This window comes from Anomaloglossus baeobatrachus, chromosome 11 (assembly GCF_048569485.1).
Source record: "Anomaloglossus baeobatrachus isolate aAnoBae1 chromosome 11, aAnoBae1.hap1, whole genome shotgun sequence".
In the NCBI taxonomy this organism is placed as follows: domain Eukaryota; kingdom Metazoa; phylum Chordata; class Amphibia; order Anura; family Aromobatidae; genus Anomaloglossus; species Anomaloglossus baeobatrachus.
The window spans coordinates 48,024,991-48,051,452 of record NC_134363.1 but is presented as its reverse complement, the minus strand read 5'-3'; the positions used below and the strand labels follow the sequence as shown (position 1 = coordinate 48,051,452).

Genomic DNA, 26,462 nt, shown 5'->3' with positions numbered 1-26,462 from the left:
TGAGCGTAAGGATCTAAGTCACTAGACTCAACTCTTGAAGGCCAGAACATCTCCAAAATGGTAGATATTTGGGGTGTTCCCAGTATGAGATGGATAGTATCTACCAAAAGTGGACCAAGGAGGGAAAAGAAATGAAAAAGGGTCATTGGCAGGGACTTAACAATCACATTTTAGGGAAAGGAACTGAGCCAGTATAGGAGGAGACCCTCAAGTGGCCAACAATGTTCAACTGGAGGTGGAGCCTTCGGCCGCCGTCTGCATTGTACCACCTGCACCAAGCAAAGGAATAAGAGGACTGACCCATTTGTCATGGAAGAGGCATGATTGGTTGTACTTATCATTGCTGTTAGAATAAAGACGGCCATAAAGGGGAACATTACTATATGGGGTCAAGGGAGAAATTATTGACATATGGGGGTCACAAAGGGTGTCATCGTTCATTACTAATATATGGAGGCTACAAAGAGGTACATTACTATTAATATATGTTTGACAGAAAGGAGTACTATTAATATATGTGGGCAACAAAGGGTGTCATCATTACTAATATATGGAAGCCACAAAGGGGTACATTACTATTAATATATGTGGGCCACAAAGGGGGTCATCATTAGTAATATATGGAGGCCAGAAAGGGGTACATTACCATTAATATATGGGTGACACAAAAGGGTACTATTAATATATGGGGGCCACAAAGGGGGTCATCATTACTAATCTATGGAGGCCAAAAAGGGGTACTTTACTATTAATATATGGATGCCACAAAGGAGTACTATTAATGTATGTGGGCCACAAAGAGGGTCATCATTAGTAATATATGTTATTACTATATTAGTAATATATGTACAAATTACTCAGAGAAGTCTAAACCTGACCCACTGCCAGAAAACTGGATAGAGAAGGATCAGAAAGCACAAAGCAGTATGTCCCTCAGCATAGAGGATGATCAGATTGTGCATGATGCAACTAGATCAAAGCATGCATGGTGTATAGACTCTTGGGCAACTGGTTATATGACCAAAGTAAATCAGAAAAAGTGATCTTGGCTAATAGTCAATATATGAGTTCAGAGGAAATTCCAAGGAGATGGTTACATTGAAGGGGTTGTCCACTACTAGGATAATCCCTTCTGATTCCCCATGTTTCCCCCAGGTAAAACAATAAGGGGGGCAACGTGGTGATACTGGACTCCAAGGATTATAAAAGCATTTGTCTTGATATCCTCAATGATGAGGCATGTTATGCCAGACTTGATTCAAGTCCAATTTTGAGATTTAAAAATGAATTAAAGAACATACTTGATGAAGCTCTTGACTTGAATATCATAGACAAAAATTAATTTGAATATCTACTGCCTGCCTTTCCAGTAATGGCAACGTTCTATATTTTACCAAAAATACACAAGGGGTGTAACTGTGGCGCCCTAGGACCTGGTCGCCACAACAGCATTGCCCTCCCAAAGGGTTAATGCTGAGCCTGGAGGTAATTGGGAGATCCATTGGCCAGCAGGTTTAACACCCAACACAGTTCTCCCTCCGGCCAGCAGGGGGAGCTCTGAACCTGGAATTCCAGGGAGCCTTCCTCTACCTGACCAGAGGGAGGAAGTGGAGTCAGTCTGAAGGGAGTAGTGAAAGTGAACAGACGCAGAGTGAGCTGTCCTGTGAATCTGGGGCCTAGAGCTGGAGCAGCTTGGCCCAGAGAAGCAGGAATAGCTGAGAGGCAGCAGAGAGACTCAGACATCGGAGTCTGTGGTTGCCAGGGTATAAAATCCGTCCCTGGTAGCCGAGTCCGAAGGGCAGGAGAGCTGCAAGCCCCTGGCCCAGAAAGATCCAAGGTACAGCTGCAGCATCAGGGCCCGGTGTGGACTCCAGCGGAGAAGCACCAGAGAGAGGGTCTGCGCAGCCACCTACAGAAAGAAGGGACGTGCCATCGGTCCCAGCAGCAAAGAGGGCCATTGCTGGATTCAGAGAAGCAGGGTCCTATCATCACAAAGCAAAGTACAGGAGTAGGCCTCATACTCAGCTGGCCAGAAAGATCATCCCAAGTACTTCCAGGCCGACCGGATCCCCATCACCACCTGTAACGGTCTCCCAGGACTGGACTGTTCCCAGAGTAAAAGAGGAAAAGGTAAAGAGACTGTTGTTTGTGCCTGGTTCTTTCCTCGCCTGTCGGCCCTGCACCGTGTTAGCCACACAACACCATAGACTTTCACGGGCATCAACGGTATCCCGGGGCATCGCTCCACCTGTGGGGAGCAGTACCATCATAGCTGTCATAACATCACCCCGGAGTTCTCCCATAACAGCGGCGGCTTAATAGCCGCATACCACAGGTGGCGTCACGAACATTAACTCTAACTCATCAGCCACATATTCAACTGACACCCACCAGGGCCACGGAGCCGGGCCCAGCCACCACTGACTACCACCGGACTAGTCCGGCCCGGCACCGGGTGTCCCATAGCCCTGGGGTGGGCGAGTCAACTTTTGGCGTCACGAACAGGATTTCGTGCCCGGTCACACCGGGTACTGTGCGCCTGAAGAACTGTGTAAAAGACTGTGTACTTTACTGAGAAACCGCCGCCATTAGCGCTGCTGAGAGCGGGAAGAAGGGGGGCGTGAAAGAAGAAAGGGCGCGAAGAGAAGCCCCGCCCCCTTGTCCAAGAAAAGAGCGCGAAGCGGTGTCCACCATAGAAAGTGAAAGAAAAAGAAGTGGTGACCAAATAAGCTGGCCGGCTGGCAGAAACAGCTTAACGCCCGACCAACAGATAAAGAAAAAGAAAATGTACCTGATACTAAGTGGAGCGGTACCGGCCGTGATGGGCTTGTGGCGCCCCTGAGGCTTCCGTCGCCACAGGTCATTGCACCCCATCTGCGGTGTGATGCCCCATTCTGGGAGAGGAAGAGGGTGAACTCCGGTTTCCTGGTAAATTCACACTACACCCATTGCTAGGGACACACAGGACCAGGGAAAGTGGCAGGCAACCCTCCCATGCTGCATGCTGAGAGGGGCTGTAAGACCCATCCCTGCTCCCATAGGGTGGTAGCTAGCAACTGGGGAGGTGGGAGGAGCCATCTGAGAGTAGATAGAGAAGGGAAGGTCAAGTTTAGTTAGTTCGCTCAGGGAGTGGGAGAGTGAGGAGTGAGCATGTAGAAGACAAGAAAGGATCGCAGGGCCACGGGTAGTCCTGGAAGGTGCCACGAGCAGTCCTTGTTGGGTACCGCTGCCGAGGGCCCAGAGGCGCTACGGGTAGCTACAGGCTGCGGTGGCCCGTTCCACAGCGACATCAGTGGAGCGATCAGCTGCGACAGGGGACGGTCCCTAGATACTGAAGGAGTGAAAAGACAGTCTCCAGACAGTAAAAACCGAGGCCCAGGGAATTGCAAGCTCCCAGGGCCAGAACCCAGAGCAGATCTTCAGAAAAGGGGTAATCAGCCGACAGGTGACCCCCCAGCCTGGAGGCTGTAATGGAGGCCAAGCCAAGTCCATCTACCTAAGGCGAGGCTAGTGAAGTCAGCAGAAGAAGGGACACTAAAGAGAGGGAACCGGATTTCACGCTCGGAATCACCCAGAAGGCGGAGGTCCCTGACAGTGGTCCCAGCAGTCTGAGGGTCCCTGCAAGTGTGACAGAAACTGTGAGTAAAAGAACTAGAACTGCACCTTTGGACTCGTCTCTGTTATTCTACCTGCATAGACACTTACAAGCACCAACTGTGCCCCGGGCTTTGCTCCACCTGTGGGGAGCAGTCCCATCATTGCTGCCACAACATCATCCCGGAGGCTTCACACAGCAGCGGCGGCTCAGTAGCCGCATACCACAGGTGGCGTCACGAACACAAACATTAACAAGCAAGCCACATAAACTACTGACACCCACCAGGGCCACGGAGCCGGGCCCAGCCACCACTGACTACCACCGGACTAGTCCGGCCCGGCACCGGGTGTCCCATAGCCCTGGGGTGGGCGAGTCAACTTTTGGCGTCACGAACAGGATTTCGTGCCCGGTCACACCGGGTACTGTGCGCCTGAAGAATTGCGCTTTAAAGACTGTATTACTGCGTGTTTCACTGTTTGAAAACTGCCGCCGCCATTAGCCTCACTGAGCGCAGGAAGAAGGGGGGCGTGCCTGACAAAGAGCGCGAAGGGAGCGCGCCATCAGAGCAGAGCGCTGTTAACCCCGCGCGACCCAGAAGGAAATTTGAAAAGTGAACGGAGCCTGGTAAGGTTCACTAAGGGGGAGGAAGATGTCCGACGCAGAGGGAGGGCAGGTGGCTGCCATAGCCCGAGACGCCGCAGCACCAGCCGAAGCGATCCCTGTCGCCGTCGCCCCAGCCCCCGCTGTAGCGCCGGTAATGCCGATCACCATGCCGTACATACCGGGAGCAGAATGGCTGCCGCAGTACTCCGGGGAGTCCCATACCTTGAGCGACTTCAGAGAAAGCCTGCACAGCTTGTTCCGGGTGTATCCGCTGACTGAGAGCCAGAAGGTGGGCATATTAATGGGACAGCTAGCCGGCGCAGCCCAGCGTGAAGTGAAGTCCTGGCCTGATACAGATAAAGGGACAGTAACCCAGATACTGGCCAAGCTAAAGAGTACTTTTGACACCCGCACCGCAGCAGAGATAAAGATGAGATTCTTTGGGTGCAAGCAGCGGGCCACAGACAGCATAAGGGACTATGCCTTAAACCTGCAGGAGGCCCTGAAAGCGGTTAAACAAGTGGACCCAGAGAGTGTACGTGAGGAACACAAACTCCTAACCGAGCAGTTCATAGAGGGGCTCCTGTCAGATGCCCACAGGACCCAGCTGCGTATCATGGTCCTGCAGAACCCTGCTCTGGACTTTGCAAAGTTTAAGGACCAGGCCATCCGGGTACTGAGAGAATCTACACCGAATGACCCAGTACCCCTCCGGCCTCTTGCTATCACGTACCCCGGGGTGGTGCCTGCAACACGAGCCACTGCAGGGGCTGAGGCGCAGTCCCTGGATAAGGATCCCACTGCAGAGCTCAGACAGCAGGTCCAGGAGCTGACCAAGACTGTGGCTGCCCTTGCCAAGACCGTGCAGTCTCTACAAGTGACCCCATCGCCTGCAAGAATCGAGTTGGCCTCCAGCCCAGATGACGTCCCATGGATGCGACAGAGGAGGGTTCCGCCGACCCGAGGCAGAGACACAGACCGGTATGATTCAACGGGACAACCGATCTGCCGCCGCTGCAGCCAGGCGGGCCACATTGCACGATACTGTCCTTTAAATGGGCCGAGCCTGGGGCCAGGAGCCGACCCCCAGGTGTAAGGAAGCCCGGCTCAACACCCAGCCGCAGCAAGTATGTGGGAGGACGACCGGTCCTTCCTATTGTGCTGGATGGGATCCCTTTGAATGCCCTCCTGGATACGGGGTCCCAGGTAACAACCATCCCCTACAAACTGTACAAAAGATATTGGGCTGATTCAGACATTGACCATGGCCCAGATGATGATTTAACAATTGTGGCCAGTAATGGTCAGCCCTTACCTCAAATTGGGTACAAAGAAGTAACCATTAAAGTGGGGCGGGTAGAATTGCCGTGTCAGGGGATGATAATTGTAGATATTGATCGCAAAGAATCTGACCCATTGGTAACCATTGGTACAAATGTGATAGAAAATTGTGTTGCCGAAGTGATAATTTTGTTGCAACAGGCGTCTGAAACTGCCAGCTCCGGGCAGCAGCGTGCCCTACAGAGGGAGATCAGAGCCCTGATGAGGAGGCAGCAGGTAGAGCTGGCCGGAGGAGAAATTGGCAGTGTGAGGGTAAGTGACCCCCTCCCCATTGCAATACCCCCAAGAAGTGAAATGTTGATATGGTGTCGGGCAGCAATAGGCCTCAAGGGTCAGGATTACCATGCCTTGGTAGAACCGGTGTATTCAGACAGCAGGCCTGGAGTCCTGATAGCCAGAGGGGTAGCAGACGTCCGCAAGGGGAGAGTGCCCATCCGTGTCCTGAATTGTGGGGAGGAGGAAGCCAAATTGCCCCGGTACGCCACTGTAGCAAAACTGTACACTGTCAGCAACAACACCATCAAAGCAGTGGAACCCTTGATCCCGTCCGACCAGGCGGAGGACAATGGCTCCAAGGGGCAGCTGGAAGACTGGTGCCAAAACTTACATGTGGGCACCGACTCCACCCCCTCACACCAAAAGCATGGGGTTTACCGGGTGGTACAGGAGTACGAGCGGGTCTTCAGCAAACACCCCCTAGATTTTGGGCAGGTGAAAGGGGTTAAACATCAAATCCCCACGGGTGATCATCCTCCCGTTAAAGAGAGATACCGCCCTGTACCCCCCGCACAGTATCAGCGTGCCAAAGAAATGCTACGGGAAATGAAGGAGGCTGGGGTTATCAGAGATAGTTGTAGCCCCTGGGCAGCTCCACTAGTGCTCGTAAAGAAAAAAGATGGTACAATGAGAATGTGTGTAGATTACAGGCAAATTAACCGCATTACACATAAAGATGCTTATCCACTACCCAGAATAGAGGAGTCACTAACAGCCTTAAAGTCAGCTAACTATTTCTCCACCTTGGATCTCACCAGTGGGTATTGGCAGGTTCCCGTGGCAGAGGCGGACAAGGAGAAGACTGAATTCACGACGCCAATGGGCCTCTGCGAGTTCAACTGTATGCCATTCGGGCTCTGCAACGCCCCAGGGACATTCCAACGGTTGATGGAGTGCTGCTTGGGCCACCACAACTTCGAAACCGTGCTGTTGTACCTGGATGACGTCATAGTCTACTCCAAGACTTATGAAGACCACCTGAAGCACTTAGCAGAAGTGTTTGAGTCTTTGTCAAAATATGGCCTGAAGATCAAGCCGTCCAAATGTCACCTCTTGAAGCCAAAGGTACAGTACCTGGGTCATGTGGTCAGCGCAGAAGGTGTGGCACCTGATCCGGAGAAAGTCACCGTAATCAAGGACTGGCCAAGACCCACCACGGTAAAGGAGGTGCGGCAGTTCCTTGGGCTGGTGGGCTACTACCGAAGGTTCATTGATGGTTTCACCAAGATAGCAGCGCCCCTTCAAGATCTCCTGGTGGGCCAGCCAAAGCAGGCTAAGAAGCAGAGCCCTCCCTTTGAATGGAGCAGCCAACTAGAAACATCCTTTGTCCAGCTGAAAGGGGCTCTCACGGGAGAAGAAATTCTGGCCTACCCTGACTACAGCCAGCCGTTTGTACTGTATACAGACGCCAGCAACGTGGGCCTGGGAGCCGTGTTGTCCCAGGTGCAGGGAGGCAGAGAGAAGGTGATAGCGTACGCCAGTAGGAAGCTTCGGCCCACAGAAAGGAATCCAGAAAACTACAGTTCCTTCAAGCTGGAGTTCCTCGCTATTGTTTGGGCAGTGACTGAACGCTTCAAGCACTATCTGGCGTCGGCCAAGTTCACCATCTTCACGGACAACAATCCGTTGACACACCTGGCAACAGCCAAGTTAGGTGCGTTGGAACAGCGGTGGATGGCCCGGCTGTCTAACTTTGACTTTACCATCAAGTATCGGGCTGGCAAGAAGAATAACAATGCTGATGCGCTGTCCAGAATGCCTCACTTACCCGAATCTGGAGAAGACCTGGATGAACTCGAAGAGATAGAGTTACCGGCTTTCCATCATCAGGGTGTTTCCCAGTGTGAGCATGCTGTGGGAGTGAAGCGCTCGAGCCAACACGAGGTCTCGGTTAACCCATTACTCCACCATAATTGGGAAGAAACACAGAATGGTGACCCGGCCGTGCGATTGGTCAAAGAGAAGCTAGCGCAAGCTGAGACCCATCTTGGCCCAGACGCTCCAGAGGAAGCCCAGCAGCTGTGGAAGGAGAGGGGACGACTGTTCACCTACCAAGGCAAGCTCTGCAAGAGATATGTCAACTATCGAACAAATGAACTTGTCTGGCAGATAGTGGTTCCGCAGAGGGATGCTCCAATGGTCCTAGCAGCGTATCATGATAACGCAGGACACTTCGGGTGGAAGAAGTTGGAGGCCTTACTCCGTGATCGGTTCTACTGGGTGCACATGAGAAAGATGATCGAGAAATGGTGCCGAGACTGTGGCCCGTGTAACTTGAGGCGGAAAGATGATGCCAGCCAAAGGTCTCCCCTACAGCCAATTGTCACGAAGCAGCCCCTGGAGTTGGTGGCCCTGGACCACGTGAAGTTGACACCAAGTCGGTCAGGCTATGTGTACGCCCTCACCATTGTGGACCATTACTCTCGTTTCCTGGTAGTAGTGCCTGTGAAGGACCAGACAGCCAGGACGGCAGCTAGAGCGTTCCAGGCATCCTTTTGTCGACCGCACGGCTATCCGGAAAGGGTACTGACGGATCAGGGTCCTGCATTCGAGGCTGAAGTGTTCCAAGAGTTCTGTAACATGTACGGTTGTAAGAAAATTCGAACCACACCGTACCACCCCCAGACCAATGGACTGTGCGAGAAAATGAACCATGTGGTTATTGATATGCTGAAGACCCTACCGCTGGAAGAGAGGAACCAATGGCCAGAAAAGTTGCCAGATCTGGTAGACCTGTACAACCACATCCCAGTGACTTCGACCAACTGCAGCCCCGCTTACCTGATGCGAGCCAGACCAGGCAAGTTGCCTGTAGACTTTGAGATGGGGACTGTGTCGCCTGAGGCGGTTCAAGAAATAGAGGATTGGGATGCAGAACGGCAGCAGCGGTACCGTAAGGTCCAGGAGTGCGTGGAAAGGAGCCTGTCTCAAGCAAGAACGAGACAAGAACAGCATTACAATCAAACAGCCCCAGCAACTCCCTTAGCACCTGGAGAACAAGTCCTCAAGAAGAAGCGGAAGACGCATAAGTTGGATGATCAGTGGGAAAACGAGCCCTACACCATTATCCCCTCCAACTTTGACAATAGTAAGGTATGCCTCATAAGCAAAGATGAAGGCAAGACCTGCCAAGCAATTTCCCGAGACCGCCTGAAGACGTGCCCTGAGCGGTGCAAAGTTCAAAAGGAAGTGGAGGAAGTTCAAGAAGAGGGGGAAGAGATGATACAAACAATCCTCGGCAAATTCCCCAAGACTTGGACCCGCATAAATGGTGCCGTAGTGGTACCGGTCCTGACGTTCCCACAGTTGGTCGAGCCAGAAACAGAACAGGTTCCGGATTCACCCAAAGAACCGTCCGCCCCGACACGAGGTGACACGCCAGCAGTGGAACAGGAGGATCAACCCCCTGTCAGTGGTGAACCTGTCATACCCTTGGCGACTCTTAGACCACATGGGCGATCATCATGCATACCTATTGGGGTTAGGCCTACCGGTAGTGCTGAGATAGGAGACACACTAAGTAGTCAGGGACAAACACCAGAGCTACGCAGGTCCCAACGCAGCACTCGGGGACAACCCCCTCTAAGGTATAGGGAATCAAATGTATAAAGGAGAAAGAAAGAGTATTTATTGGAATGTAAATAGTTATGCGAAATGTCTGTAATGTTGTGTACAAAATGTTTTTCTTTTTCTTTGATTGTGAAAATGGACAATTGGGCCACTGGACTATGGGTGGCCAACACCTAAATTGTTCATAGTTAGCACCAGTGTGCTCGACACCCCTGAAGAAAAACCCGTCCGGCGTGCATAGAGTGGGGTCATCAATGCTCTGACGCACGCCCAGAGCCTACGTTGGGGGTTTTATCGCGGCGGGTCCCCCATGGAGCAGTGTAATGGACACCCGGCAGGGAGCCACACTGGACTCTTATAGTACTGTTTGAATTTGTAACGTTAAAGAGAATGTGCCTCCCATATTGGGATGAAATGTATGACATGTTATGTTTTGTTTCCACAGTCCGGGAGTACTGAATTTAACTAAGGGGGAGTGTGGCGCCCTAGGACCTGGTCGCCACAACAGCATTGCCCTCCCAAAGGGTTAATGCTGAGCCTGGAGGTAATTGGGAGATCCATTGGCCAGCAGGTTTAACACCCAACACAGTTCTCCCTCCGGCCAGCAGGGGGAGCTCTGAACCTGGAATTCCAGGGAGCCTTCCTCTACCTGACCAGAGGGAGGAAGTGGAGTCAGTCTGAAGGGAGTAGTGAAAGTGAACAGACGCAGAGTGAGCTGTCCTGTGAATCTGGGGCCTAGAGCTGGAGCAGCTTGGCCCAGAGAAGCAGGAATAGCTGAGAGGCAGCAGAGAGACTCAGACATCGGAGTCTGTGGTTGCCAGGGTATAAAATCCGTCCCTGGTAGCCGAGTCCGAAGGGCAGGAGAGCTGCAAGCCCCTGGCCCAGAAAGATCCAAGGTACAGCTGCAGCATCAGGGCCCGGTGTGGACTCCAGCGGAGAAGCACCAGAGAGAGGGTCTGCGCAGCCACCTACAGAAAGAAGGGACGTGCCATCGGTCCCAGCAGCAAAGAGGGCCATTGCTGGATTCAGAGAAGCAGGGTCCTATCATCACAAAGCAAAGTACAGGAGTAGGCCTCATACTCAGCTGGCCAGAAAGATCATCCCAAGTACTTCCAGGCCGACCGGATCCCCATCACCACCTGTAACGGTCTCCCAGGACTGGACTGTTCCCAGAGTAAAAGAGGAAAAGGTAAAGAGACTGTTGTTTGTGCCTGGTTCTTTCCTCGCCTGTCGGCCCTGCACCGTGTTAGCCACACAACACCATAGACTTTCACGGGCATCAACGGTATCCCGGGGCATCGCTCCACCTGTGGGGAGCAGTACCATCATAGCTGTCATAACATCACCCCGGAGTTCTCCCATAACAGCGGCGGCTTAATAGCCGCATACCACAGGTGGCGTCACGAACATTAACTCTAACTCATCAGCCACATATTCAACTGACACCCACCAGGGCCACGGAGCCGGGCCCAGCCACCACTGACTACCACCGGACTAGTCCGGCCCGGCACCGGGTGTCCCATAGCCCTGGGGTGGGCGAGTCATAACCCCTTGAGGGGCCGCCCCATTGTGTCAGGCATTGGCAGCATAACAGAGAAACTGAGCGTCTATGTAGACAGGATTTTAAGACCCTTCATGCTCTCCCTCAATTCATATCTGAGGGATATTGTGACCTGTGATATTGCTCATATATACCGGCATTTTTTTGGACTTGTACCTTTATGCCAGACATTATAACTATAATCGTGGCTATTACATATGGCGCCCAGGTTGCTATGGTTGCGTTATGTGTGTCTCCATGCAATGGATATGCTTGCGTTCCACTCACCCGGATGTGATGGCATTGGGCGAGGACGGCCACGTCTATCCAGCGACGTTGCCTTGATGACGCGTAACTTCCAGTCCAGAGGTACTCTGGGAGCGCGCGTCACGATAATTCAACCACTCCGCGCATGCGCCGGGCTATATTTGGAGCGCTCTTCTGGATATCAAACGCGGCAAGCTTGAATTAGGTTGGATACACGCCTGAGTGCGGTGAGTTACTATAACCATGGGGCATGAGAAATGCGGCCTGACTGGCAGTTCCCTGGGCTTTTCCCTGATATTTGTTTATTGATATTTTAGTAATTCGGGCACCTGTGGACGGTCATGATAAAGTGATGCCTAGTGACGTCCGCTGTTGATAGTTGATATCCCACTTGGACTCCCCTGATGATCCATATTGAAATGTTGGGAGTGGGAACCTTTTGATTATTTGCCTGATGGTGCATTTGGCCGTATGGGATCTGATGTGCTGAGTGACAGCCCCCCTTATTGAGCCGGAAACCAGCATTATGCCCGCCTTTGACCTCGGGATGTGGTAAGACCGTTCCCAATCAAAGAGGAAACTTCTTTTACGGTTCTTCAGTATGTGAGTATCTGCCTGTGACACATACATGAATATTTTCCCATTATTGAGGTTCTCAATATGACAAACCGTATTGTGTGCACATGATTATTCTACCCTAGCTGGGTACAGTGTTTGTGGTGGTGCGATCGTTCATTCACCTTAAGCCAGCTGAGGCAGTCCGTATTGTTTGGGTCTCTATACATCTTATTCATAGGCCCATCCTTTGTCCATACGACTGGACTATTGTTACCTTGGTTTTAACTCACATCAATGAACTGTTGTTCATTTTTTATTTGCATATGAAGTAAAAGTTACGTTTTAGGTCTGTTTACTTTTCTTTAGCTCCGCTACCGGTCCAGCTAATTCGTTGATATTACTGTGGATCCTCTATATTGTATATTGCTATTTTCCCAATTTTTTTGAGGGTGCACACTACATCTTATCATGCTGTTGTTACCCCCAGTGCAAGCTGTTCATACACTGCAAGGGGCTTGCACTGGTCTGAGAACCGAGCGTACCCGCGTACAGTGATGCTCGCATGAGTGGTATGCCTACGTAAAGCACCCAATCTCCGAATCAAAACTTTTTTCCTAAAGTCTGTGCTTGGTACGAACACCAAACCTTGGGTTCGCTCATCTCTAGTTGTGATGTCAGTCGAGTCCCACGTCTAACCAGCACTGGCTTCCCTCTCCCCACCTACGGACCAAATGAGTTAATCAACAGGAAGTGAGTACTGCACTTGATGCACACTTCCTGTTTGTTCGTTTGGTCTGAAGGCGGGGAAACAGAAGCCGGCGCTGATTAGACTCATGGCTTGCATGACGTCCCAACCCCATGTGAGCTGCTATACCGTTGGAATGGCGCTGTTATGGTAACTGAGTATAGGCTTTATTATTTTACCTGGGGAAAACATGGGGAATCAGAAGGGGTTGTCCTAGTTGTAGACAACCCCTTTAAATGTCAAGCCTCCCAAACACAAAGCAGAAAGATCCCAGTATAAAGGATGTGCTCTATGTCCCTAGTCTTGAAAGCAATATTATCTGTGAAGAAACTCACAAGTCAAGAAAATTAAGTTATATTTAAAGCTGAATCATCTCAAAAAAGGTCATACACACAATTAAAGGTGAGCTATACCAGATAAAATGCAAAGAAAGTGGGTTCACTGCTAAACATGCGCAGCACAAGAATTGTATCCATCTATAGCACAGGCGTCTTGCAGGTACAAAACGCATAAGCAATAAGAAAGTTAAAAAACAACTTGCTGGTGGTATTATACTTGATCCGTGTCATCAGACAATGAAATGTACTAGCTGTCTTAAAGGGCAATGTCAAGAAAATCCTTACCTAGGAATTGTGCTAGAAAATCAGAACAGCTTCCGGACTTAATATACACACAGATGTTTGTGGTTCAATGAGTACTCAAACTCCTCGAAAGAAGAGATATTTTCTCAGATTTATCGATGATTATTTAAGATGGACAATTGTCTATCTGCTTCACAGCAAATATGAAGTTCCAGAGAAACTTGAAATACTGTATATCTCGCTGACGTATATGCCAAAAATTCTGCATGCAGATAATGGAACTGAACATACAAGTAATGAGACCAAAAGCATTCTAAGGAAAAATAGAAAAGTGTTTCAGACCACTGTACCATACAACCCCTGAACAGAATGGTGTAGCGGAAAAAAAAACACCGGACACTTTGTGAAAGTGGAAGAAGCATGGTATCTGACGCAAATTTGCCAAAAATATATTGGGTGAAGCAATTGTGGCGCCCTGTGTCTGAGTCGACACAAATAATAGCTGCATGTGTACTTCAATATCTATAACATATATTGAATGAGATTTGGTTTTCTCGGCTGCTCACTAGATTCAAACATTTTCCTACACTCCCTTTCTGGGGCTGTTCACTTGAGCTGATAACAAAGCTTTAGTGTGTGCCATAGAAGGAGAAAGGGGAGGAGCTTATGTAGCACCCCTGAAGCCATCAGGGTTCTACAAGGTTCTGTTCTGCATCCCCACAAGGATGCAGGGCCTACCCCCTAGGGCCCTGGGAGGCCAATGCCGGTAACACCAAAAACCCAGGTAATCCCAGTTTTTCCCCAACAATCCCCCATACAATGGTACAAGGCTAGGGTCAGACCAATGGATGGCCACCTAGAGGTGGAGCCAGTCCAGTCCACTAGTTGACCAGGTGGGAGGGGAAGACTGTGGAGAATAGTCAGAATTGATATTAGTAGGAGAGGAGTGAAGGTGGAGGTGAAGCGACGTCCAAGAGTAGTTGCCGGTGGAGTACAGTGGAGTACTCCCGGAACTACGCACCAGCGGGGTACAGGACCCTAGGACAGGAGAGAGCTTCAAGCCGACCTGTTAACACCTGCACAGCGAGGGGACCATCAAGGACCTCGCTGACACTAAGAATCCGAAGACTCAGTAGCAAAGTGAGAACCAGGGCCAGGACCAGAGACTCCAACCCCATAGGGTTCACGCCACCATCAGGCGGACAGAAGGGGAAAAACCACCGGACTGGGACCCCCCAGTTTATCTACACCACGGGGACCCATTTACTAGAGACAGGTGCAGTGAAAGAAGGTACCAGAGTACTGAACTAGCACTGGGACAAAGGGGATCCAAAGATGAGACGAGCCGGCCTCAGGTAACCTGTTACCATCAACCAGCAGTGAGTAAAAACCAGTTGCACTAAACCCTCTGTGTGAACTACCTTCTTCAGACACCCATCACATCACCCATGATCTGGGGCCCGGCCCTGCTTGCGGCGGGCCTACCATCTAGGCTGCAATTAACACCACCCCCAGCAATGACATTCTGCAGCGGTAGCTTCAAATCTATAGCCAGAATACCGCAAGTGGCGTCACGTATGAACATTACTCTAATCCCTGTAAATACACCCCCATTACAAAAAGAGCCCAGGGCACGGAACAGGGCAACGACCACAACAGTGACATTTCCAAGACATACACTGCCCGGAACGGAGTACCCCATATCCCTGGGCACGACACTTAGGGGTGAGGTAAATTCAGACAGTGGCAGTTGAAGTCAGGGTGAGGTTGAGTGAGGAGAGTAATATGGAGATGGTCCTGTCCTGAGGTAACTGTTCAAACCTCTGGAGGGGCCAGCTACAAATTGGCAGGGTATCAGTTCCTAGGCCACCTGCACCTCCAAGGTCAGTGGCAAACTGAGAGACCGCTATTAGCCTTTTCATAAAGAGCAGTGAATTTGCCCAGGAGCTCAGCAATGTGACTGAGTCCGGAAACTTCTAGAAGAAACAGTGAGTTTTCCCTCAAGATTCACGTCGCCTACTCACTGGAAGGGATCAAGGATCAAGAGTTTTCTTGTCTTGAAAATCCCAGGATTTCAAGACACCTTTTCCCAGGTAGGGAAGTAGTGGTAGGACGAATACACTACACCACACAGCAGAGAAACCAATCTCTCATTGGGGCAGGTCAGACCACCATCATTGTTAATGCTGTAAGGAATGTTCCGGACTGTTCTCCAGAGCTACAGCAAAAGGTAAAAGCTCCCTGTCCTGTCTCTGGCAAAAATTAGTTTCTGCTGCATCATCCTTACCTCAACTTCCCCAGGAACCAGCCCTAGATGGGGAGGTGAGGGGACAACCCTTTGGCACAGTGCATCACCAACTAACTCTTGGGGACCTTCAGCGGTGCCCGGCCACCATACCAAATCCAAACATCCCAACTGGCGTCACGAATTGTTTATTTATTTTTTTCTCCCTTTTTGTACATTATTTTTAACTCCCATCACAAAGCCTGTCTCACGCAGCCGGTATGGCCACTTCACCACTCGGATGGCGTGACACAACACCATGACATCAGAGGCCGCACCGGGGGCCGTACACAATCATGACAGCTTGCCATCTTCAAAACAGGCTACCAGGTAAAGCTACTGAGAAAACACCATTTGAGCAATGGAGCAGCAAAGAAGACCGGACTACAACACATACAAATATTCGGAAGTAAAGTATTTGTACATATTCCCCCAAAAAAAAATGTACTAAGTGGAAGTTTCAAGCAAAAGAAGGTATGCTAGTGGTCTACAGTGAAACCCAGAAAGGATAGAGAATCTTGCACCCAGAAACAAACGAAGTCACAATACATAGAGATGTAATGATTTATGAGAACTTCGTGATTAGATCCTCCAACCACTGAAGAAGCAACAGAAAAATTGGGTGAACCTGAAATCAGGAGATTGCCAAAATCAAGCAAGGGTATAGAAACCAAGTGTCTTGTCATGCGGTGTTCGACTTTGCACTTGCTGTGTGTCATGGTGGTGTCGGACTCTATTCACACTAAGCAGCCTGAGGTCTCTTACTTGTGCAGCTTAACTCGGACATCGGCTGTTTTAGCTTCACTGCTCTGCAGGCCACCAGGAATTGAAACTAGGAGATCTTCAAGATCAATCGAAGGTATAGAAACTAAGCATCTTGTCATGCGGTGTTTGACTTTGCACTCGCTGGGTGTCATGGCGACATCGGACTCTATTCACACCAAGCAGTTTGAGATCTCTTACTTATTCAGCCTGACTCGGGCATTGGCTGTTTTAGCTTCATTGGTCTCCAGTCCAGCAGGAGTTAATTGCTGCTGGCTTGTGAACTGCTGCTAGGAGCTCAGGCTGCTAATGATCACTCACAGCTGCCTTCTCTCTTTATAACTTACTGGATCTGGTTGCTCATCGCCGAATATAGCTCAGCGTTGCTTCAGTGATACCGGTCCTTATTGTAGTGATCCTGAGCCTTGTGATCTGTGATATGTTTACCTGTTTGGTGTGGAACAATCCCTGGTGTTATTTTATTTCCTCCCTGTGTTTTATTTCTTCCTGGGCACGTATTGTCTCTCCCCTTTGTCTGATTGCAGTGTGTATGTGTTTAGGTGTTTTCCCCTGTCTTTGTTATTTGTGGGGTTAGCTTCTCTTGTCCCGTTCCTCTCCTGGAGTGGGGGAATGGGGGTGTTAGATAAGGGTTCGAGCAGGAGTTAGGGTCACGCTGGCGATCCAGACCTGGCAACCATTAAGCCTACCTCTGGGATAATGAACAGCGCAGGGTCCCTAGTCTGACGACCAGCTTAGAGGTCCCTGCTTCAGTTACCCCAACACTCCCATGACACGTCTATCCTACTATGTCAAAAAACTACCTGAGCCAGAGCCTCATCATGGGATGAGATGCAACAACTACCTGTCCATGAAGAATTTAAGTGAATTAATGCTGCTAATGAGGAAATGAAGTCCCTCATCAACTTCAAACTTGGAAACTCACCAAGCTGAGCCTGAACAAATATATCTTCACTGTTGAACGGCCGGACAGTACAGAGTTTAATCTGCTGCCAACAAATAGGTCTTCTGAAGAAGTAATAACTTCTCTTGACAACCTCATATATCAACCGGCTGACTAGAAGAAAAGAGCTAATGTGCTTCAGACTAATGACCGATAGCCATTGTTTGTATCTAGATGTGGCACGGTCATTGGGCAGAGATGCCAAACTAATCATGTTGGATCTCTTTAGAAAGACGGTCCAGTCCAAAGAATATGGAAAATGGTTCGGAAAAGTTTCCCGTTTGCCCAGAACTCTGTTGGGTACAAGCAAGCAGACTACTGGCACTTTGAGGGCAACTAATGGCAAGCTAAGGGCAATTACCAAGCCTGAGAGGAATAGCTCAAAGATGAAGGATTTCTCAAATGTGCATTGGTTCAATAAACACAACTATTATGGACTCATAAAGAGACATGATGCCAATAATAAAGTGTGGATTTCAGTGCAATTGTAAAGCATCGCCTCAATCAGCTTTTCATCAGTGGAATTCAACATTACAGACTGCGGGGTTCAAAAGCGTACAATCTAATTGCACACCCGACTGCTTTCCACTAAAGACAACCGGGTATACTGTGCAATGTGTTAAGAATAGTACTTGGCAAATATATTTTAGTGGCATTCTTGAATTTTACAGAAACCATATTCCCAAGACTTTTTTGAGAATTCAGCAGAAAAAAATCCCAAACCTCACTTCTTCGACCACCTCATCCTCCTTGTGCCTCTTCGTACTGTTGCTGATTGCTGAAAACCCTTGTCATGATGACTCTAGGATAGCGGGGAATTGTGCGCCCTTAGCTGTCCCTCAAGCTAGTGGGCCTTATGCTATCCCTATTCTCAGGGGTACTCCTAATGGTGGGGATGACTGCACTTGCTACTGACCAGTTTTGATCTGATTCCCCCTCCCCCCAGGGAGAGACAGGACAGGAGTGTAATGAAAATCACAGATAAAGACAGCCAAGGACATATCAAAACTCTGTCACATAGCACGCACACACATAGGTAAAGACAATAAGAGATTCAGGCGGAAACACAAGAGTTAGGGGCACTTTGCACACTACGACATCGCAAGCCGATGCTTGCGATGCCGAGCGCGATATTCCCCGCCCCCGTCGCAGCTGCGATATCTTGTGATAGCTGCCATAGCGAACATTATCGCTACGGCAGCTTCACATGGACTCACCTGCCCTGCGACTTCGCTCTGGCCGGCGACCCGCCTCCTTATTAAGGGGGCGGGTCATGTGGCGTCATAGCGACGTCACATGGCAGGCGGCCAATAGAAGCGGAGGGGCGGAGATAAGCGGGATGTATACATCCCGCCCACCTCTGTCCTTCCGCATAGCCATCGTGAGCCGCAGGACGCAGGTAGGAGATGTTCCTCGCTCCTGCGGCTTCACACACAGCGATGTGTGCTGCCGCAGGAACGAGGAACAACATCGTACCGTCGCAGCAGCGTAATTATGGAATTTCCAGACACTACACCGATGATACAATTACGACGATTTTGCGCTCGTTAATCGTATCATCTAGGCTTTACACACTACAATGTCGAGAGCGATGCCGGTCACTTTCGACATGACCCCACCGACATCGCACCTGCGATGTCGTAGTGTGTAAAGTGCCCCTTAGAAGGAAGCTACAAAACAACATGGGTGAACTCCACAACCGCACCAAGAAATAGGCACAACTTTTCACCAGAGAATCTGGGACACCACACCTCACAACTATCATAGAAACTATAGCTGGCATAGGTAGACAATTTCATCCAGCTTAAATAGAAGGGAAGCAGATGTGATTGGCTTCCCCACCACATGTGACCAAAGGAACCTAACAAGCAGACTAGCAAAGATTAACTCTTGCTAGCCTGTCAATGAATCAGCACACAGCAGGTCGACACCTGAGTCTGCCTGTGTTGATCCCAGACACCTGAGAAATCATCAGGCAAAGTGTCAGAATCTGCAATGTGAACAGAGCCCGACGCCGCCGGTGAAGTTTATGTAAAACTCCATGTGACAGTGCCTTGGAAACTTTTCGCTAAGCTGGAACTTCCCAGTATACAGTGTAGATGACCGAGGTTTCAACATGTGGCATGGTAAAAGAGGAATCAAGGACCTATAGGGCAGCAGATGTGATCAAAGAGGTGAGTATAGGTTGTTGTTTTGTTTTCTATGTATTACTTTTATTATGGCCCGGAGTCGCTCCAGACACCAGAGCATAGTAAGGGACATTCAACTGGTGTAAAATAAAATCTCTGCAAATCAAACCTCCCAGTAAAATCTGCTTACTTCTAAAGAATACCCAATACCAGGACTCCCAATGTGACTGCAGCATTGTAGAAGACTTCTGTAACGCTCGCGGCCAGTATAGAGGCAGCAAGTGGTAGTAGTGGACCCACTGGACCACAGGGGGAACCTTGGCTTACTCGTCAGTGGGAGAGTCTTAACTAAGCGCCTACTGCGAGGCGGATGCCATGTATCACTCCCAGGGCAGTGACTGGGACAGTGGCAGCTGACCCCTAAGATAGGAGACAGACTCAGTTACCAAGACAGATGCAGGCAGGTATAGGTGGGATGACTAAGGCAGGCGGGTATGGACAGATATGGTGGGTACGGCAGGGACAGATAGGTATGGGAAGGCAGGTACAGGTGATGGACACAGGGATAATAAGACAGGAGCTCGGGACCTAACAACTAACTAGCCAGCAGACAGAAGACTGACTAACTAAAGGCATTGCCCGGGCACCTCCCCTAATGGGAGGGTGCCTTAAATACATAGTGCCTCTCAGCCATAGGCTAACAGGCATTTCCTGGAAATAGCGAACTACCCTTGAAAACGAGAGCCGGTGCGTATGCGCATACCACATGCATTCCTGGGGAGCCTGTATGGCTTGCACAGGCCCAAGGGGGAGAGGGAGGCAGATAAGTACATGGGTGGCCGTGGAGCTAAAAGGACACTGGCGCCACAACTTCAATGGACAAACAGAGGAGTTAACATTTCTGGAGAATATTTCTGCTGTCTGTACTAGTAATCCACATTTCTTTAGTAAAGTTGTATTATATTTACCACCCATCTGCCTTGTGTTCATACAGTACTCTGCCAGTACCACCCTTACATGTTTGTGCCCAGACACATACATACGCACCCATGCACAGAACATATGCAGATACACACAGAGGGCTGCCATCAGACCGGCCATAACTCTCAGGTACCCAATACCTGCCTCGTTATTGCTTGCAATAGTCAAGACCTACCTTCATTACTCCCGTCTGCCTTTCTTCTTAATGTCACATGATGTGCGCCTGGATCCATTGGAGAATTCAGAGTTTTCCTTGTGGAAAACACTTCACTTACACTAATCCTGATCTACTATAACTTTGTGACCCCCCTCGTCACTTTTCTGCTCCTCTTAGCACTTGGCATTGCACTCGTCTGCGATCAGACTCTGTGCGCACAGAATCGCACCTTACGATCTGCGCCGCTCAATTCCTTAGCACCACATATCTCTTTCCCTGGGAATGGGATCTCCAACTGCGGCATCCTCTACTGCAGGTTAATCAGTCAATACAATGAAAACTTCTATAAAACGTAATGTAACACACGCTTTAAAAGCCGGTATAACGAGTCTTTTTGTAAGTCTGCAAATTATTTACAAATGATTAAGCTATATGTCCTCTTTGTGTCCCCTCAGGTTATCCTCATCCGGTTCTCTGCCTCCAGGGTGAAAATATACTAGTATAGTTGTACAAGATATCATGTACAATCTCATTCAAAGAGTTTTCTTTATTTTCATGACTCTGAAAATTTTAGATTCACATTGAAGGCATCAAAACTATGAATTATCACATGTGGGATGAAATACTTAACAAAAAAGTGTGAAACAACTGAAAATATGTCTTATATTCTAGGTTCTTCAAAGTTTACTGCTTTGCACACTCTTGGCATTCTCTTGATGAGCCAAGAGGTAGTCACCGGAAATGGTTTCCCAACAGTCTTGAAGCAGTTCCCAGAGATGCTTAGCACTTGTTGGCCCTTTTGCCTTCACTCTGCGGTCCAGCTCACTCCAAACCATCTTGATTGGGTTCAGGTCTGGTGACTGTGGAGGCCAGGTCATCTGGCGTAGCCCCCCATCACTCTCCTTCTTAGTCACATAGCCCTTACACAGCCTGGAGGTGTGTTTGGGGGTCATTGTCCTGTTGAAAAATAAACGATGGTCCAAATAAATGCAAACCGGATGGACAAGCACGCCGCTGCAAGATGCTGTGGTAGCCATGCTGGTTCAGTATGCCTTCAATTTTGAATAAATCCCCAACAGTGTCACCAGCAAAGCCCCCCCACACCATCACACCTCCACCTCCATGCTTCACGGTGGGAACCAGCCATGTAGAGTCCATCCGTTCACCTTTTTTTACAAAGACACGGTGGTTGGATCCAAAGATCTCAAATTTGGACTCATCAGACCAAAGCACAGATTTCCACTGGTCTAATGTCCATTCCTTGTGTTCTTTAGCCCAAACAAGTCTCTTCTGCTTGTTGCCTGTCCTTAGCAGTGGTTTTCTAGCAGCTATTTTACCATGAAGGCCTGCTGCACAAAGTGTCCTCTTAATAGTTGTTCTAGAGATGAGAAGGTGTGTCCAAACTTTTGGTCTGTACTGTATATACATATATATATGCAGAAAATAGGAGAGCTCCAGCAAAGAATCGGGAAATCCAGGTAGCATAAAATTTGTAGATTTAAAAAATACGACAGAGCTGAGGCTATAAAGTAAATGCAGGACAAATGCATCACGGACAACATATTTCGGCAGTGAAAACCGCCTTCTTCACGATCCAATCCAAAACTGTCACTGTCGCTATAAGTCAGTGTCCCAGGTGCCATGACCCACCACCTCAATGCATGTTTCGCTTATCTGCTTCTTCTGGGAGGATAGTCACACGCTACTTCTTGATCTCATGCTGAACATTGCGGCACTGATCTGCCATGGTGTCCTAAAATGGCACAAACTGGCCCTAAAAAACTGTTGCAAGCAGGATATGCCTGAAAAATATCTATGGTATGGAAAGTAGAAAGGAATAAGAAGTGAACCATCAGGTAAGCATGCAGTGGTAAACCTACCATATTGGTCTATCTCTAACAGTTTATGTCCGTCTCTATATCTAATATATAAAGCTGAATATGTGTATGTATGTATGTGTGTATGTATGTATGTCCGGGATTGGCATCTGCACTGTCGCAGCTACAGCCACAAAATTTTGCACACTCACACTTCTGGACCCCGAGAGCGTCATAGGCTATGTTTTGAGGGGAAATTTTAACCCTGCACTTTACAGTTATTCACCAAAAAACCTGCCTCCATTAAAGCAAATGGAGCTGAGAGCCACAGTGCAGCCAGAACTTCAGAAGAATGCGCAGCCACGGCCTTAAATGGAATGTTGGCATGTCACAATGCAGCCAGGGAAAGAGACAGACACAGACAGGGAAAGAGGCAGACACAGACAGGGTAAGAAACAGACATAGACAGGGTAAGAGACAGACACAAAGAGACAGACACAAAGAGACAGACTGACAGGGAAAGAGACAGACAGGGAAAGAGAGGGAAAGAGACAGACAGGGAAAGAGAAAGACACAGACAGGTAAAGAGACAGAGACAGACACAGGGAAACAGACAGGGAAAGAGAGGGAAAGAGACAGACAGGGTAAGAGACAGACAAAGACAGGTAAAGAGACAGACAAAGATACAGACACAGGGAAAGAGACAGACAGGGAAAGAGAGGGAAAGAGACAGACAGGGAAAGAGATAGATAGACAGACAGGGAAAGAGATTGAGACAGACGGAGAAAGAGACAGAGACAGTCAGAGACAGACAGGGAAAGAGACAGACAGACAAAGAGATAAAGAGAGACAGAGAGATATATACAGAGGGGGGGGAGACAGACATTATAATTACATTTATATCTATTTGTTTTGTGTTTTTTGTGTGCAGAATACATTTTTGTTAATACATTCTATTTTGTTAACAGCAGTTATTAACCTGGGCGAAGCCGGGTAGTACAGCTAGTATACAATATAATAGTGTGGCAAAATATGGGGACTCTTTTTGCCTTTCAGGTCTAAAAAAATCCATATAATTGATACAAAACCCAATAGGCTATATAGTGGACCTCTCAAATTTATGAACCATGCATGGAGAATTGCTTCATTAGAATAAATCTTATATCATAAACTATTTCAAAACTAAGTTACTATCATATGGTAATGAATTGTAAAATAAAATTAGATTAGGAATCGTATAGACTTACTGTAAAGGGTTTTGAATCCAAGTTATTCCCATGTAGGTCTGAGGGCAAAGACCTTCTTCTTGGATGACTGAGGAACTGACAACAGTGAAACTAATTATAAAAAAGGAGTGGTTATTGGGTCAAATTGTTCATCCTGTATATAATTATATTCTATTACAGGAATAAATTGCTTCCTGTTTCCAAGTATGGCAAGCCTTTCTTATGGAATACAGTGAAACCTCCTGTGAGATGCATTCAAATGTTCTTCTACAAGGGTGGTCTTCAAATAAGTCTATATTATATATAGGGTATGAGAGGTTATAAAACCAACAGACAGATCAGTACATAGGATATAAGTCAATAACAAAATCATCGCACAAATGGGTCAAAAAGAGGTGATCTTCCGGATCGGTCCATGGAGGCTATCTTATCAAATTCTTGACACTTACGGCCCCCATAGGGTCTTCTAGATCGGTCCATCCAGGATATTTATCAAATTCTTGACACTTATGGCCCCCATAGGGTCTTCTGAATAGGTCAATCCAGGTTGTCTTATCAAATTCTTGACACTTATGGCTCTCATAGGGTCTTCCAGATAGGTCCAGCCAGGATATTTTATAAAATTCTTGACACTTATGGCCCCCATAGGGTTTTCTGGCTAGGTCAATCCAGCCTGTCTTATCAAATTCTTGACACTTATGGTTCCCCATAGGGTCTTCTGGATAGGTCCATCCAGGGTATTTTATAAAATTCTTGACACTTATGGCCCCCATAGGTTCTTCCGGATGGGTCCATCCAGGCTGTCTTATCAAAGTCTTGATACTTATGACCCTCATACACTTTAGCTTTCCATCAGCTGAATCCATCAATATTGACATGTTCAGCTGACAGTCTATGTATGAGAACCCCTTAATAGATGATATTGGGGAGAGCCAAGCACCCGGGCTGTCCGATCCTTTGGATCTCTAGGAAATAAGCCATCACCAACCCAGTAGCAGCAGACAAAGTGAGCGCTCCTTTGTATGGTTCTAATATCTTCTTTACCTCTTATGTATATATTCACTTTATTGAACCGCAGAAATTGCTCATAAATAAATCATTTATACTTAAAAATATGAATAATTTGCAGCAACTGAAAGGAAAGTAAATTCTATATACATACAAATGCGCATATATCAACCAGGAGCACAACAGGTTTTCTGATCCATAAAATGGCACAATATGCTTAGGTAGGTAATCATTTCAGAGACGAGGCACACCATTAGTATATTCAGATTAAGGACATTATTGCATATTAAAGTGGTTGTCCGGAACTTTAACACTGATGACACTCCGCGTTCAGAAATTCCCGATCTATCAACATATGAAATAATTTAATCTGATGGGTACACGGCGTGGTGCGCCTGGGCCCAGTGGTAGGCTTGGTCAGAGATCACCATCTCCCCCTTCCCTAGACACAGGGTTTCCCTTCCCTTTCACCATTCGCTTGGTACTTCCCCGTATCTAGGGTGACATGGATAACTAGAAAAGTAAGCCCATTTTCTCGACACCCAATTAGGGTGGTGTGATAGAGAATTAGTAAGAAGAGTACTCAGAGTACGGCAAGCATTAGTAGTTGATGGGAATGATGTTGACGATGACACCAACCATGTAGAACTTGAGGATGTGGCCTAGTTGACCGATGAGTGTGAAGAGAAGGGTTAAGAGGACAATTTAAATCTTGTTCTGATTGTTGGCCATCTTGCTTGTCCCAAATGAGCAGGTGAGGGCAGTTTATGTGCTGTTGGAGAGTTGTAATTCCCAGTCTATACATACATGGTATATTTTCATCTTGCAACTTCTGCACATGAGATGACCTCCCATATAACCACAGCTTTCAGGCTCTGTTGAGTTCCTCCACCAACAGCCCATGCGGCATCACCTGCCCCAGAGCTCATGACAGAACAAGACGATTTTGCCCTGGAGGAGCTATTATCAACACTTCACTGGCACTGTGCATTCCCAAGGCCAAAATACTCCTCTTCTGAAGATATCAACTTCCCAACACCCCTTTCTGGTTCCTAGGTCTTGCCCTCAACAAAATTATCATTGCCATCCCAGACTTGGCTGACAGTTGCCTTTGGATGGAAAATGGCCAAAGCTCCTTGCACCCCACCCTTCCTCTGCCTAATTCCCTCCTCGAGATTTGCTTAGGACTAGTACCACCACTACCACCACAGCTCGCAGAGCCAACAACATAGCTGGGTGTTTGAATCATGCCCTCCATGCCCTGTGGCCAAATGTACAAAGGCTCACTGTTCATCTTTTCCAATAAATTATGTGGAAAAATTTGTTCTGGTGAAGTATCTTCGTTCACACTCAGGGACCTGTGATGCTGCATGTTATGGGGCTAAGGGGTAGAACAAATTCAGATGTCATTGATAAATTGAAATTACGATATGAACAACATGAAGTTTTATAGAGGCAGAAGAGATGGACTAAACAGAACAGAACTATTACTGTAGCTGATGACGTCGCTGTCAGAGGTAACATCATCCTGTTGTAACTGGGACAAGTGATGTGGCATACATTCCATTAAGCTTTCTCCCCACTAATATGCTTGTCAGAGGCAATGAATTCACAGAATGATGGGGTACATTATTAAATATGTATGTGTTATAAGATTTTGTGTTAAAGAAATTACTTTCCGCTGCCAAAAAAGAATGCGGTAGCAACAATGTCTGAATGAGCACTTTTGATTAATTTTTAATTACCTCCTTCCGTGCTCATTCAGATGAGTGTATAATCAAGCTGTGTAAACCCTAAAATAGTCGGTGATTTCCCTGCTCTCATCATCTATAGTGCAGTGATATTCCCCCTGATTATAAGGACTATACCATGGGATGAGATAGAGGAAAGGCATTAGTTCTACAATAACAGGGTTTCCTTCTTGTCCAACAGTAACAGTATCCCCAAATATACAATACAATCATGATGTCCCTCTATGTGTCCCCTATACAGTTCTAAGGCTTATGTCCTCTTTGTGCCTTAATACAGTAGAACTGCCCACAATATTGCACCCATATA

The 26,462-nt window shown here is 48.1% G+C and overlaps 1 protein-coding gene across 1 annotated transcript in view; it reads right to left on the bottom strand.

Annotated features, from left to right (window-relative positions):
- Positions 1–23,487, bottom strand: part of LOC142256343 (galactoside alpha-(1,2)-fucosyltransferase 1-like) — a 37,921-nt gene extending 14,434 nt beyond the window's left edge. The window contains exon 1 of the mRNA XM_075327975.1: positions 23,418–23,487. The gene's annotated coding sequence lies outside the window, so the exon portion shown is untranslated. The remainder of the gene's footprint in view (positions 1–23,417) is intronic.
- Positions 23,488–26,462: the final 2,975 nt, after the last annotated feature.